The sequence below is a fragment of the Chiroxiphia lanceolata genome, chromosome 2, assembly GCF_009829145.1.
Source record: "Chiroxiphia lanceolata isolate bChiLan1 chromosome 2, bChiLan1.pri, whole genome shotgun sequence".
In the NCBI taxonomy this organism is placed as follows: domain Eukaryota; kingdom Metazoa; phylum Chordata; class Aves; order Passeriformes; family Pipridae; genus Chiroxiphia; species Chiroxiphia lanceolata.
In genome coordinates, this window is record NC_045638.1 from 71,407,816 (window position 1) to 71,420,985 (window position 13,170).

Consider the following 13,170-nt stretch of genomic DNA (forward strand, 5'->3'; position numbering starts at 1 on the left):
CAGCTCCCCTATGAAGACAGATTGAGAAAATTGTGGCTGTTCAGCCTGGAGAAGGTTGTGTGGAGACTTCATAGCAACCTTCCATTATCTAAAGGGGGCCTATAGGGAAGCTGGAGAGGGACTCTGTCAGGAACTGTAGGGACAGGACAAGGAGCAACGGGTAAAAATTGAAAAAGGAGACATTTAGGTTGGAAATTAGGAAGAAATTTATTACTGTGAGGGTGGTGAGACACTGGAACAGGTTGCTGACGGAGACTGTGGATGCCCCAGCCCTGAAAGTGTTCAAGGCAAGGTTGAGTAAGGCCTGGAGCAACCTGATGTAGTGGGAACTGTCTTTGCCCATGGCAGGGCAGGTTGGGACTAAATGATTTTTAAGGTCCATTCCAACCCCTTAACATTCTGTGAGTATCCACTGCATCCATTTCACCATGGCATCACTTGCTCAGCCATGTTCAGCAGAATCCATCAGCTGTCAGCGCATGGTGTGCGGTACAGCTGCAGAGATGATTCGCTCCGTCCCAGCCCCTCAATTCTCATTCCCTAGGAGTCTGAGGGACAAAAAAACCCCAAGTAGGTTCTCAGTCCATGCCGAACTAAGGCATGAGCTGCTCGCGTGGGAAGAACAAGCCCCTTGCCCCAGGGAGGTGACCTCCTCCGTGTCCCACGCGTGGCCACGACCAACCGCGCGGTTCTCCAATCATGCGCTCCCAGCTCTCCTGTGGGCGCTGTCCCCGGGGGCTGCCGATCCTCCCAGGCCCGGCCTCCCCCTCCCTCCCCCTTCCCCTATGCTGCCCCCGGCCCGGAAGAGCCGTGGCGTGGCAGCCGCATCCATTGGTGCGGGGAGCGGGGCGGGTCCTCTCTGAAGATCTAAAGCGGTGGCGGGGAGCGGGGAAGGGCGTTTAGTCGCCTCGCCTGTCGCCCGAGCCCGCCGGCGCCGGGTTGCCCCTCGCTCGGCACGGGTGAGTGCAGGGCCAGGCCGGAGCCGGAGCCGGGGCCGGCCGGGCTGCGCCGGCGGCGGCCCCACGCGGTGCGTCCATTTTGCATGATGCAACCGGGGTGGCGCGGAGCGGGTGGGCTGCCTCCCCGCCCGCCAGCGCTGCTGTCCCTCCGCGCTCTCCCGCGGCAGGTCCCTCCCTGAGCGCTCCCCTCCCCTCCTCTGTCCCCGACCCTGGGCTGGCGGAGCGCTGTCGCAGCCCCTCTGCTGAGGGCGGGATCCCCCAGAATGCCGGCGGGAAGGGCCTTTGCTTGGTGAGGGGATGGGACCTGCCACCATCGGCAGTTCTCCCGTGAAGGTTGGCGTGGCCGTCTCCGGCCACGCGATCCCTCTGCCAGGGATGCAGCAGGCCAGGGCAGAGTTGGAAAGCTCAGATCTGTGCGTGCGTGTTCCCCAGCTAGTCTCTTTTCTTGCTTATCTTCCCTCTGCGATGCGAGGAGCGCCATAGGAAACATACAGTGATGGAGATGAAGGCCCAGGTATCAAGGAGAAACCCTGGGCCACGTCCCTGATGGCCTTTCCATGCCCAGGGAAGCTCCCGAGGGACTGCCGTCTTGTGTTTTGCTTCCTTTTTCAAATTTAAAAAGAGACTGAGAATTTACCAAAAATGCCAGTATCATCCGTGGCTCTGGAGCCAATCCCGTACCCTGTGAGTTGCCAAAGTCTGCTGCTCCTGAGCCTACTCCTGTGACCAGGACAGGGTCTTGTCTCCGTTTGGTTTGTCAGCATTTTGCAGGCAGCTGTCCTGACTTGATAGATGGGTCTCTTCTTTTTTGTGTACGTATGTGTAAATGTTTGTGACAGATGGGGTATAGCCAGAGCAGGGGGAACCAACTAAAAAACCCTTAAGAGGAAATTAATATATAACTAAAGCTGGACCAAAAGTTTGGGACTACATACAAAATTGCTACTTAGTTGTATTGTCAGCTGCTAGAAGCCTTGGATTTAGAGCAGGGTGGTGTTTTTGTAGATGTTGTGCAAACTCAAGGTTTGCAGCTCTGTAGAGTGTCCAAACTGCAGATCTGGATAGGTGATCATGGCGCTGCAGCTTTGAGTTAGCTGGCTCCTGGCTAAGTGGTTTTGTCACTTGTGTGTGGTCATTTGCAAGTGTTACCTTTGTGCTTGAGCAACAGCTTCATGGTGATGTCCAGATGAGGTGAACCATTGGACACCCTACCTTGCCTCCCTCTGCCCACCTCTGTGGACTCTGCAAAGCAAGCGAGGCAAGTGGTGAAGATGTGGCCACATGTTTAGGTGTCATGTGGCACCCTCTGCAGTGGGACAGCTCTTCAGTCTTGAAGCTATTCACTCGCTCATGCATGACTGTCTCTGCTGTCTCCAACTTAGAAACAAATACCATGAAGACTTGGGAAAAAAACATGTGGAAATTTACCTTTCTGGTCAGATACTCTTTGGACTTCTGTTGCCTTCAGCAGTCAACTGACTTGTTTTTTAGACAAGTTTTCCATATAGTACAAAAGAGGAGGGGCTATGTAATTACACAGGCTCCATAGCTACAAGTGCTGACTCTGGCACAAAGAAGGAGCAAACTCATTGCTTGAAAGTTATTTTGCATTTGGGTATTTTTAGTATCTTGGATTTTGAGTGATCTGACAGGGACAGGCCACATGCATGCTTTAGATCATCTCATTGGCTTTGAAATAAAGCCTTTTCCTGAGCAGAGGAACTACTGGATGTTTAGTCCCTGATTTATGACACATTGCAGGTATTTGTAAAGTCTTGAGCCTTGCTGCTTGTAGGGTTGTGCTTATCAGTGGCACTCCTTGTTTTGAGGTGGCTGTGACAGAAACCTGAGGCCTACTAGGCTTCTAATTCAAGTGGTTAGTTGTGAGCGTGGGTGAGACGTGATTGCATAAATACAATATGCTCTTGACTCCACGTGGAGTGAGCAGGATTTACTGTACGGAAGCAATTAGCTTAGACAAGAGGAAACTCGTAACTTAAACCAGTTACTGGAGTAACCAGTTCCGAGTAGTATTGTTGTTGAAACATGGATCACTCCCTTTTTTTTTTTCTTCCTCCTTTTTCCTGTGTAACCTCTTGCCGGATTGCAGGCAGTGTTCATCCTCATATGGAGGTGTGCCTGAACTCTGTGTCTCTACTTTAGGTTGTGTGACATGGCTAAAGGTTGGGTTCAGTGATCTTGCAGTTCTTTTCCGGCCTTAACAATTGTATGATTCTGAGACAACGTGAGTGAGTGCCAATCTAGCTGGCATTGAGCGCAGCTGATGGCCTAGTGTGTGCAGGAGGGAGAGAGTAAAGGAGTGGTGATGGTTATTTAGTCTAAGATGGGAAAGAAGAAAGGGAGAAATATGGTTTGGTGAAGGAGGGCAGAGATCTTGTTGCAATTACTGCTTCTACTACCTTTTGTTCACTGTTGATCTGCCAAGTTCCTTAACCTTGGTCCACCATGACAGGTTAATGACACTTTAGTGGCCTTTCAGAAATGTCACTTCAAATTGTATCTCAGCTTTCAGAGAGCAACAAAGCGGGACCTTTAATTCTCTTTTCTTGACCCATATCTGTGATCCTAAAAGCATCAGTGTGGAGTAGGGCAGGAGGAAAAAAGGGTGAATTACTTTGTCTGCAGATGTGCCAGGTGGATGCTGGCTTGTTCCTGGTGACTTACGGACTGTGCCATTGTGGTGCCAAATGGCAGCTAGGGGTGTGACAGGGCCCCTTTGCCTATCCTGAAGGATGAGCTAAGAAGTCCTGCTGATGTAACCGTATATGTGGAGAAATAAGTGGCATTGACCAACAGAATGGTGAGGCTGCGTGGTGTGGAGAGCTAGTTGAGTGCTTCTGGGCAGAGCTGGTTGGGCTCAGCTGCAGTCAGTGCTGACCCACAGTTAGTAACCCAGAGGGGATCTGATCTTCTCTTCTGTGTGTATCAGTGTGTTTGGCAGTAGCCTAGATTTTTTCTTCATTATCCTTGCAAATCTCTCATGTGCTAAATGGTGTTGAAGGTAGCATTTGTCTGAGCAGATGTAGTCCTCCATGTCCAGGTATTCAGCTCCAGCTCCTTTTATGGTTAGCCAGGATGTTCCTGGCATGTGATTCATCTCAACCCAGTAAAGCAAAATGAGTTGAGACCTGACATGTGCTTTCTGATGACTCTAAAAGGAAGCATAAATGTGTAAGTGTTTATCTCAAACTTGTGAGGTTTTTGGAAGCCTCAGTGACTGGCAGTTTGCAGTAAGAGTGGGTTCGTTTTGGTATTTGAGCACTCCCTCCTTAGTGCAGTTGTTGCAATGTCACTGACTACTAAAACCTACCAGAAAAAAAAAAAAGAAAGAAAAAAGCATAGCTGAATCCAATGGTCAAACAAAACATGGTGGTTATCACTTGCCATATGATGCTCCCACTGGTTGCAGGATTCTTGACAACTGTCTGTGGTTACTGGGCAGTTTGTGGGTGTCAGGGATCAGGAGCTGGGGCTTCCATCTTCTGTTGTGGTTTGTAGAAATCTAGGGATGCTGCTTGCCCTGGCAGCACTAGCTGTAGCTGCCTTCCCTTGATGCTCAGTCAGCACCTGCTGCCATTGCCAGGGTTCCTGACTCTGCTGGAGATCACCAAGGTGGTGGAGTCATAAATCCTGTGAATGGTATCTGGTACAGAAGTGCCTTATTTCAGAGTTTCCAAAATAGAATACTGTGAAGTGTTTGGTTCCAGGTATATTTTTCCATTTCTGTTTGGTTTTGTTTCTGTTCGTTTGTTTGTTTGTTCTCAAGTAAAAAACTGTTCAGAAAACTTTATTTCACAGAGGCATGGTTTTGGTGTGCTCAGGAGCTGCAGTAACTACTGTAGAAAAAAATGTGCTGCTAGCTTCTTTGCTAAGCAGGATCCTTCATTAAATTTTCCTCTTATCTGTTCCTCGGTGCCTTCCATGCCATGTCTTGACCCCTTTTCTGGGGAATTCATATGATTGCTATATTTACTGAAACACTGAATTTATTAGTCTACTTAATGATAGTATTCAGCTTTGTATTTTCTTATTCCTCTTTCTCCTACCTCTTTCTGAGATGAGGAATAACTCTTGGGTTCTCTTTTGCAAGATTACCAGAGAAATATTCCAGCAGGCTTTTCTGAGCTGTAGAGATCTCACAATTCACTTTTGCCTCATTATTTTCTGCATCCTTGTAATTTGTTTGTATCTTTCCTTGTAGGTCTTACTGGCCCATTTAATTTTAAAATTACAAGGATAAGGATTTCGCTTATTATGTTGAATTTGAGGACTAGCAGTTAATTACTATCCTTAGTTACTGAGCAAGCTATGCTTTTATTGAAATTTAGTGCCTATTTCAGTCATCCACTTCTGAAAATTTATTATAAGCCACTCTAGAGTTAAAAAAAATAAAAATTAACAATGAGCTTTTTGTGTAACTGAGTTTGTCCCTGGTTCTGATTCAGGTAATTTATGTATTCCTGGAACTCATTCTGTTCAAAGAGAAGTGTATACTATGATTAAGATGGACATATGTGAGCCTGACTATAAATCATTACCAGATATTTTAGTATAAGTGAGAAGAACCACATTGTAGGGCAGATGCACACCATCTCTGACTGCAGTTGTGCCTACAGAGAAGTTTTCTTCTGGTAGCTGCTCACTGGCATCCCAGCTGCAGAGGCAATTGCTGCTTCAGTTTTCTGGCTGATACACTTGAGAGAGCTCCCCTCAAATTTGTGTCAGCTCAGGTGAGGCTTGGAAGCACAGGCTGCCTCACTGGTAGGTCTTTGCTAACTTGAGTTAGCAACTAGGTTATAGCTTTGAAGTTTCAGCTGGCAAAGTAAATAGTATGGTGTTTCTCTAGAAAATATTTTTAACTCGGGTTAGCAGTGTTCCAGTGAAATGATTCAGGGTGCTGTACAGATAGCTCAGTGCACAGAACAGTGAGGATGATGATATTTGAGAGGTAAAAGGCAGTGGTTGTACTAAGCATTTGGGGACACTTACCTCTGCAGCTGGTGCACTTGGAACTGTAAGAAAAGCAGTCTGCACTGGTAAAGGTGCTGCTCTGAATGTTGGCAGTGGACCACATTGGTTCAGTGGTTTGATTAAACCAAAGGTGAGTTTGCTTTGAGTTTGTGGGGTGTGGTTTAGTGCTGCTTTCCACTGCTATAAAAGAAATACCGTGCAAAATCACCTTTTAATTTTATGCGTAAAGCACGCTGAGATCAGGGCTTGGGAGAACTTGCTTCCAAAGGGTCTGCTTCCCCAAATTGCTTACTGTGAAATCTGGAGTCAGTAAGCAAAACCAATTCTGAAAAATAGGAAGGGATAAAGTACAAGCTTTAAACCATAACAAAATCAGTCCACTGTTAATACTAGTCACAGTTTCATTCAGTTCCAGCTGATGTGGGAGGTTTATTTGGATGTGTGTGCAGCAAGAGTAATGGTACTGTACAAGAAATTACTGTGATTTGATAAATGAACTGTTTTGTTAAGCTGAGGAAGAGCTTGCTTTTGTCAGATGAAAATTCTTGAACTAAACTGGTTGGAAAAAATGCGTTGAGTTTGTAGAATTATGTTGTTTTATTGAAGTGACTCTTTTATAATGCAGTTTCAGCTAGCAAAGTAAATAAAGTGTTGTATCTTTAGAAAATATTCCAGAGGGGATTAGTTGGCTCAGGTAACTAGAATATAGTCTTTCATGCTTAGGTTGCTGATTAAACTCTCCTTGGGGTTGCACGCTGCCTGACAGCTGTTTGATGACCTGTGTGAGATAATTCCCAAGCAAAGGATGCTGCTGCATGTGAAGATTTTTATTCTTTGTCTCAAGTTGCAGGGAGTGCCTGTGCATCAGGCTGGTTTGTGTGCCTGTAACTTCCAAAAGCTGAGAGCAGGCCACTGAGAAAAATACAGCACTTGGCTGATACAGGTTTGCAGTGCAAAGGTGCTGTACTGTTGTATACCTGTCCATGCTGACTCCAGGTGCATTAGGCTGTGCAATCAGCTGGAAGAAAGGAGCAAAATGTTCTGGCGCTCTCAATAAGAAGAAAGCACAACACCCAGAAGTCATCAGCTGGATGATGGATTAGGGTGGAGGTGCTACCTCTTGGAGGAGAAATACAATAGGTGTTTGTTGGAATTTTGGAAGTGAGAACTTCTGTGAGATTGGAGCGGAAATTTGGCCTCTAGCAGCTTTTCAGTTCAGGAAAGGCACCAACACAAGCAATAGAGTGAAAAATATAACAGCTAAGTAACTGAAGAAGAAGAGAAGCAAAATATTTATGTTTTGCTCTGAAGGTTCTAGGATCAGTGCTTGGACAGTCTTGAAATGCAAAATTTTGTTCAGAAAGCACTCTTATTTTTGAGTAACACAAGTGTAAGGAGAAGTTGTTGCTCTTGTGAGAGAAGTGCACGTCTGAATTGCTAAAGCTCGAAAGACAATTCAGAGAGTTCACATCTTTTTAGTAACTGTCCACAGGAAGAGTAGTTGAAATTTGTTGAGGTGTTTTTGCTTCAGCTGGCCCTAGGTATGGTCCTGCCTTCTCTCTCGAGCATCAGTCTGGTGGAGTTTTTCTAGATATCTGCTAGAGCCCTGCAGTAGCTAGGGAAAGCAGGTGACTCTGGTGGGCCATAGCTCCCATCTCTTATCCAAAGGGTTAAGTTTATACCTGTAGGTGCCTGTCTTTGCCTGCTGGTTACAGAGGGGGTTGAGGTGATACCCTAAGTCCAAATGTCTGCTTTGGAGTGGGCTGAAGCTAGTCAGGAGGAATCCTACCCCTCATAACCTGGTTGGCATGTGAAGAAATACAAGGATGTCCCCCAAAGAAACTTGTATAAGTAATGAAGCCACTCTGATGTGCTTTGGCTGCTCCAAATAAACCATCGCAGATGTTAGAGTACTTTTGAACCTGTTTTTTCCTTTGAAGGAAATACCTAGAGAGCAGAACAGCACGGGGCAGGGCACCATCAAAAGCACAACAGCAGCTCCTTGCTTTTCATGCTCCTGTTCAGACTCTTGGGGAGGAAATGCTATTTATCATTTGTGTCACTTATTTTAAAACCGCCTATTTTCCTTTGCAAGTCCCAGCACAGTGGAGCTAATCAGAATATTTACAGCCAGTAGTTTGTTTCCTTCTTGCCATCAGTTAAAATGCCTAGCAGCAGCAGAACTTATTATACTTCAAAGTTTCTTGTTCTAGGTAAGTGACATGGGGAGAGATGACACTGTACGTGTTCTGAGAGGTGTTGCATTATACATTTCAACATACTTCTCTGAGACTGTCATATTTAGGTCTCTCTGTGTACTGCCATAAATATAATTAGGAGTGATTTCCTTTGATACCAGAATGACGGTGTGGAAAAATACAATAACGTTTTTAAAAAGTTTAGCAGACTGGACGATATTAGTAATTTTTCTCCCAATAAAAAGTGCGTACTTAGTCCAAATACTGTAATTTGCTGATAGGGACACAATTATTTTTAAGGATAGCCATATAACTTCTCTTGACAGGACTGTGTGCTGGATGGCTTCTTATATCTCTGTCACTGGGCTCTGGGTGCAGGTTTTGGGGCAGACCAGGCTTCTACATGAAGGGCAGGGAGGTGCAAGTGGCGATTCCAGTAAATTCAGAAACGTGAGTGAGATTTTAGCCTACAAATCGGACAACTACTAGGCTGATGGGGTTAAATAAGAAGGAGATGGCAAATATGGATTTTTTGCTCATGGGAGTAATCTCATCTGTAAATTGTGCTTCCCAGGGAACCAGAACAAGCTCTCTTCATGGAGAAATGTGGGTTGCGAGAGCTGGCTTTCTACCACACAGACAGCACAATAAAGTGTAAGGCTGACTACAAGGTAATGCCTCTCCTTGTGCAAGATGGGGCTGAGTCTGCACTGTATTTTGCAGCAGCCTCATGGCTAGGCTAAGGCCAAACCTGCCAACTTTTTGCACTTCTTACTTCCTAGTATCTTTGCATCATCCCTGCTCTCGCTGCTCCTTCAGCTCTCACATCCATGACCTTTCTGCCCAAATCCCTCTTTGGGCTGGCCAGTGTGGAGCCCTGTGTTGAGGGGGGTGCAGGATCCCTCTGCATGGCATTGGCACCAGTGAGACCTGAAATATGTGGCTTGTGGTCCGGCTCGCAGTTTGGCTGGTCAGTGTCATCCTTGCTTTTTTGGTTGGGGGAACCCCAAACCCCCACAAACTTCAGCAAGTCTTGATTTGATCCCAGACAGGAGTGGGAAGCGTTTATCCTGCTTTTGATAAAAGTTCTGAGAGAAATATGAAAAGCGCTGTGCCTTGGATACATCTTTTCGCCAGCCCTTCCCTGTCAGCAGCCTTGCAGCCTTGAGCATTTGGGTTAGGTGGAGGCAGAACTCTCCCTAGACAATAGCTCTCCTGTCAGGGAGCAGGAAGGAGCTGAATGGTGAACTCATGGCTAAGAAAAGAGTATTTACCCAAAGCAAAAGAACCTCCATGCCTACCTCACTGTAAAATTTAATTGCACATCAGCGTTTTACCTCTTTTCTGGTAAGATTTATTTAGGTAGAATATATCAAAACTGGTCTCTATCTGTGTGTGAAAACAGGGGTTGGTTACCCTATTGACATACTGATCAAACATCATGCTTGTATCATTTACCATACTCTGTACTTATTTTAGACTTCAATGCCTAAAATGGATGCAGTTTTCTAAGGCATTTTTTTGTAAATCCATCAGTTTAGGAGCCGTGAAGTTTTTACCATGATGGGTTGTGGGATTATTGGCAAAACACTTCTGAGACTGTGGTTTTTTTCTCACAGTAAGTAATCCCATTTTATATGCCTTCCTTTTTTTTTTTTTTTTTTTACTAGTTAGACGCTCCTGTCCTTCTGAATAAGGGATTTTACTAGTGGTGGGGTGTGGCACTGAGCAACTGTAGAAGACCAGCAGGATTGGGTCAAACACTGAAATGTAAGTGGGCAATTTATGGAGCATGAAGTTTTAACAGCAGGAAAGAGCGTGGGCGAAGCTGCCATGGAAACTGAGTGTAGTGCTTTCAAAAACCCCACAAACTCTGAATCACTGCTACTCCTAAACACTAGTGCATTTTTAGCCACCCTCTCTGCTCTTGATGGTGAGAGGATAGCTGCTGGGAAAGGGGAGGAAGGTGGGAAGATGATGCAATGTGAGCACCTTGTTGTAAGCCTAAAGACACGTAGCAGTGTTGGACAGGCTGGGAGAGCCAGGGTGGGCAGTCATGGCTGGGATGGTTTGATCTCAGGCCAGGAGTGTCTTCCCTCCAACCTTGCCATGGTGAGGGGCGGTTGAACAAGCGGTGCTTTGTTGCAGCCTGGGAGGTAAGCTTGGTGTCTGTCATCCCTGCATGTGCTGGCTGCCGAAGGGGGGGGGGGGCAGGTGGCTTTTGTCACCTTCCCTCTCTTTGTCCCTCACACAGACCCATACTTTATCTCCTCTTCTCTACTGCCTTGCACCATCCTCAGCTCCCATTTTTCTGTCGGTGTATGTCTAGACTACATTGACGTGGACATATCCTGTAGTTCTGGCAGCCAGGCTCCGTGACTGCCCTGCCCAAACCCGATTCCCATCCCAAAACAACAGTCCCCAGTGAGGCATGTGTCATGGACTGGCAGGGAAAGGGGGTTGTTAACCATCAGCAAGTTGCATATCCCAGCTACACTGGGAGTGTGGCCACACCGTTGATGCTCAGCATGCCCTGGATTGGGCTGCCCAAACTGTGTCAGTTAGGGCTTCCTCCTGGCGGAGCTCTTCATGCTGTTTCCAGACTGCTGGGGCATCAGTGGCACATCCAAGTCATGCACTGTTTTCTCCTTCAGCAGTGAGTGACCTTGGTTAGTGGGGTAAGTCTGGTCAAGGGGTAGTACTAGTTTGATCAGCATTCAGTCATTGCTTTTATTCCAGTGTGCTCAGGACACTGTCTCTCGGGGAAGGGCCCTTCTGAGGAACTCTCTAGTGGGAATTACTTGGAAGAACCACCCCTGAAACTGCAGACATGCAGCATCCTCTCTGCTGCAGGAGAGTACGTGGCTGCACACACCAGCCAAGGAGGGTGTGAAGTGCTTGTCTGTGCCTGCAATGATGAATGTGTAAGGCTTGGAAGGAGCTGATCCCTCCCCTGCCCTTGAATTATGACTGGAATGTGGGAATACTGAGACTAAAAGCAAACATTTTAGCTCCTTTCACACTAGGCTTCTCTTTCATATGGTGTAAATCATGTTTGCAGAAAGCTTTAGTATTTGATCTGTAGTCATGCAAGTGCCCTCAGAAGGTTATAATATTTTGAATTCACCTGGCATGTTCAATGAGAAATTAATTTTGGCTTCTTCAGAACAGGGAAGTTTTTCTTAATTCTTCCACTGTGTTGAGTCACTATCCAAAAGCCACATGAGAGTGCAGGGCTGGCAGTTCTGCCTAGGGCAAGCCCTTGAACGGCCTGCAAATCATTGGAAAAACTCCTAAATTAATAAATGTATTCTAATTACTTTCTAATGACTTTGTTTTGATTGCATAAGCCTGAAGGAATGGTGTGGCATACTTTGATATTTCATAAAATCTTAGAATGGTTTGGATTGGAAGGGACCTTTGAAGATCCATATAGCCCAATCCTCCTGCCATGGGTTTGCTCAAAGCCCCATCCATGCTGACTCTGAATATTTAAATTGGATACACAGTTACCCAAGGATAGCAAAACCTTTCTCAGAAGCCTGGAATCATCTTGGCATAAGGCAAGGGAGCCCTGTGACTTGACCACATAGGATTTCTGCTCTCCTTCCTCCCCGAACAAATGTGTGTCCTGCACAGGCTGAGCTCTCCCTTGTGTGAGTGGTTCCTCTGAGGTCTGTTACAGTGTTTCCTCTGGAAAAGCTCTTCTAACACTTCCACCTTGTGCATAGAAACAATGTTCCTGCTTTCTCAGTAAAGGGATCCTTTATTTCAAGTCGGTATCTGTTATGGGAATGGAGGAAGCTTTTAATTGGAACAGCAGCACTGGTGCAACAATGCTGGAGTGTGCCTGTTAGAGAAACACTGAACACTGACCTACAGACATGCTGGTCCATGGGGGTGGCCAAACCCAGGTCCATGGTCCAGCCTGTCACTTGGCAGGATGCTCATGGGTTGCTTGGAAAGGGTGACGAGGGTCTGTTGCTGCCATGTGGCCCTGCCTCCAGCTGGAGCTGCCACTGCTCACTATAACCTACCTGCTGGCCTCCACCTGCTCCCCCCTGCTCAGAGATATAGCAAAGTATGCTGATTTATACTCATTTTGATTTACCCCTTGTCCACACCTGAAAATCCCTACACGGCTCTGCCCTTTGTCTTGGTGAAATGGCAGTGTTCAGAGAAGTCTTTTCCTTCCTTCCGTCTGTCAGAGTCGTTGGATATGTCCCATGACTGTGCAGGATAATATTTTTGCTCTATATGAAGGTTTTGTTTGTTTCCCCACTATTGTTTTAATAACAACCAACTTCTATCTCTGTCTGACTTGCTTCCTCATCCTCTAAGGGACACTCTTCCACCTTCTTCCAAGGACTCTTGTCCAAGGACCACAGCTGGAGCATGCTGAATGACACGGCTGAATGACTTTTGGCTAAGCAAAAATTTGTCTTCGTTTTATCTGGTTTTAAGGACAGAGAAACTCACTTATTTGATATTGTTTCCCAGAGCATAAGTTTCTTTCTGCTCTATGCGTAGGCTGAGTCCCTGGCAGACTATGGGTCACTTCACTTGAATTCCTGGCAGTCTGTCTCAGGCTCTCATTTGGGAAGTTTAATTATTGGTGGAGATCCCCTTGGGTTTTATGACAAATTGAGGGAGTTAAATCAAGCAATTTTCTTACAAAGTGTAATTTGAAGTCATGCTGAGGAACTGTTTGAGGAGACTGTTCTAGACCTGGTGGGAGACTTTTCAATTAGATGCTTTTTCATCAGAAAATAGTGATTCATGCAATTAGAGAGGTGTGATGCCCTTTGGCTAGGCAGGAAGACATTTCTCCAACTTTCTGATCTCTGAGGAGTTGCGGATGGCAAATGCGATGTTGTCCTTCTCCAAACATCTGGGTGCTGTTTTGAGCTGACAGAGGATCCTCAGTAGCTGAAATTTGAAGTGTGAACTGAAAGGGCTGAGAGCACTGAAGGCACTTTTTGCTGGATGGTACTTCTTGGGTGGGAATCCATCCTGGAAAG

At 46.2% G+C, this 13,170-nt stretch overlaps 1 protein-coding gene across 1 annotated transcript in view; it reads left to right on the forward strand.

Moving 5' to 3' along the window:
- The first annotated feature begins 551 nt into the window (after nt 1–551).
- Nucleotides 552–13,170, forward strand: part of SLC7A1 (solute carrier family 7 member 1) — a 45,040-nt gene continuing 32,421 nt past the window's right edge. Inside the window, 1 exon segment of the mRNA XM_032679141.1 lies at nt 552–570. The gene's annotated coding sequence lies outside the window, so the exon portion shown is untranslated.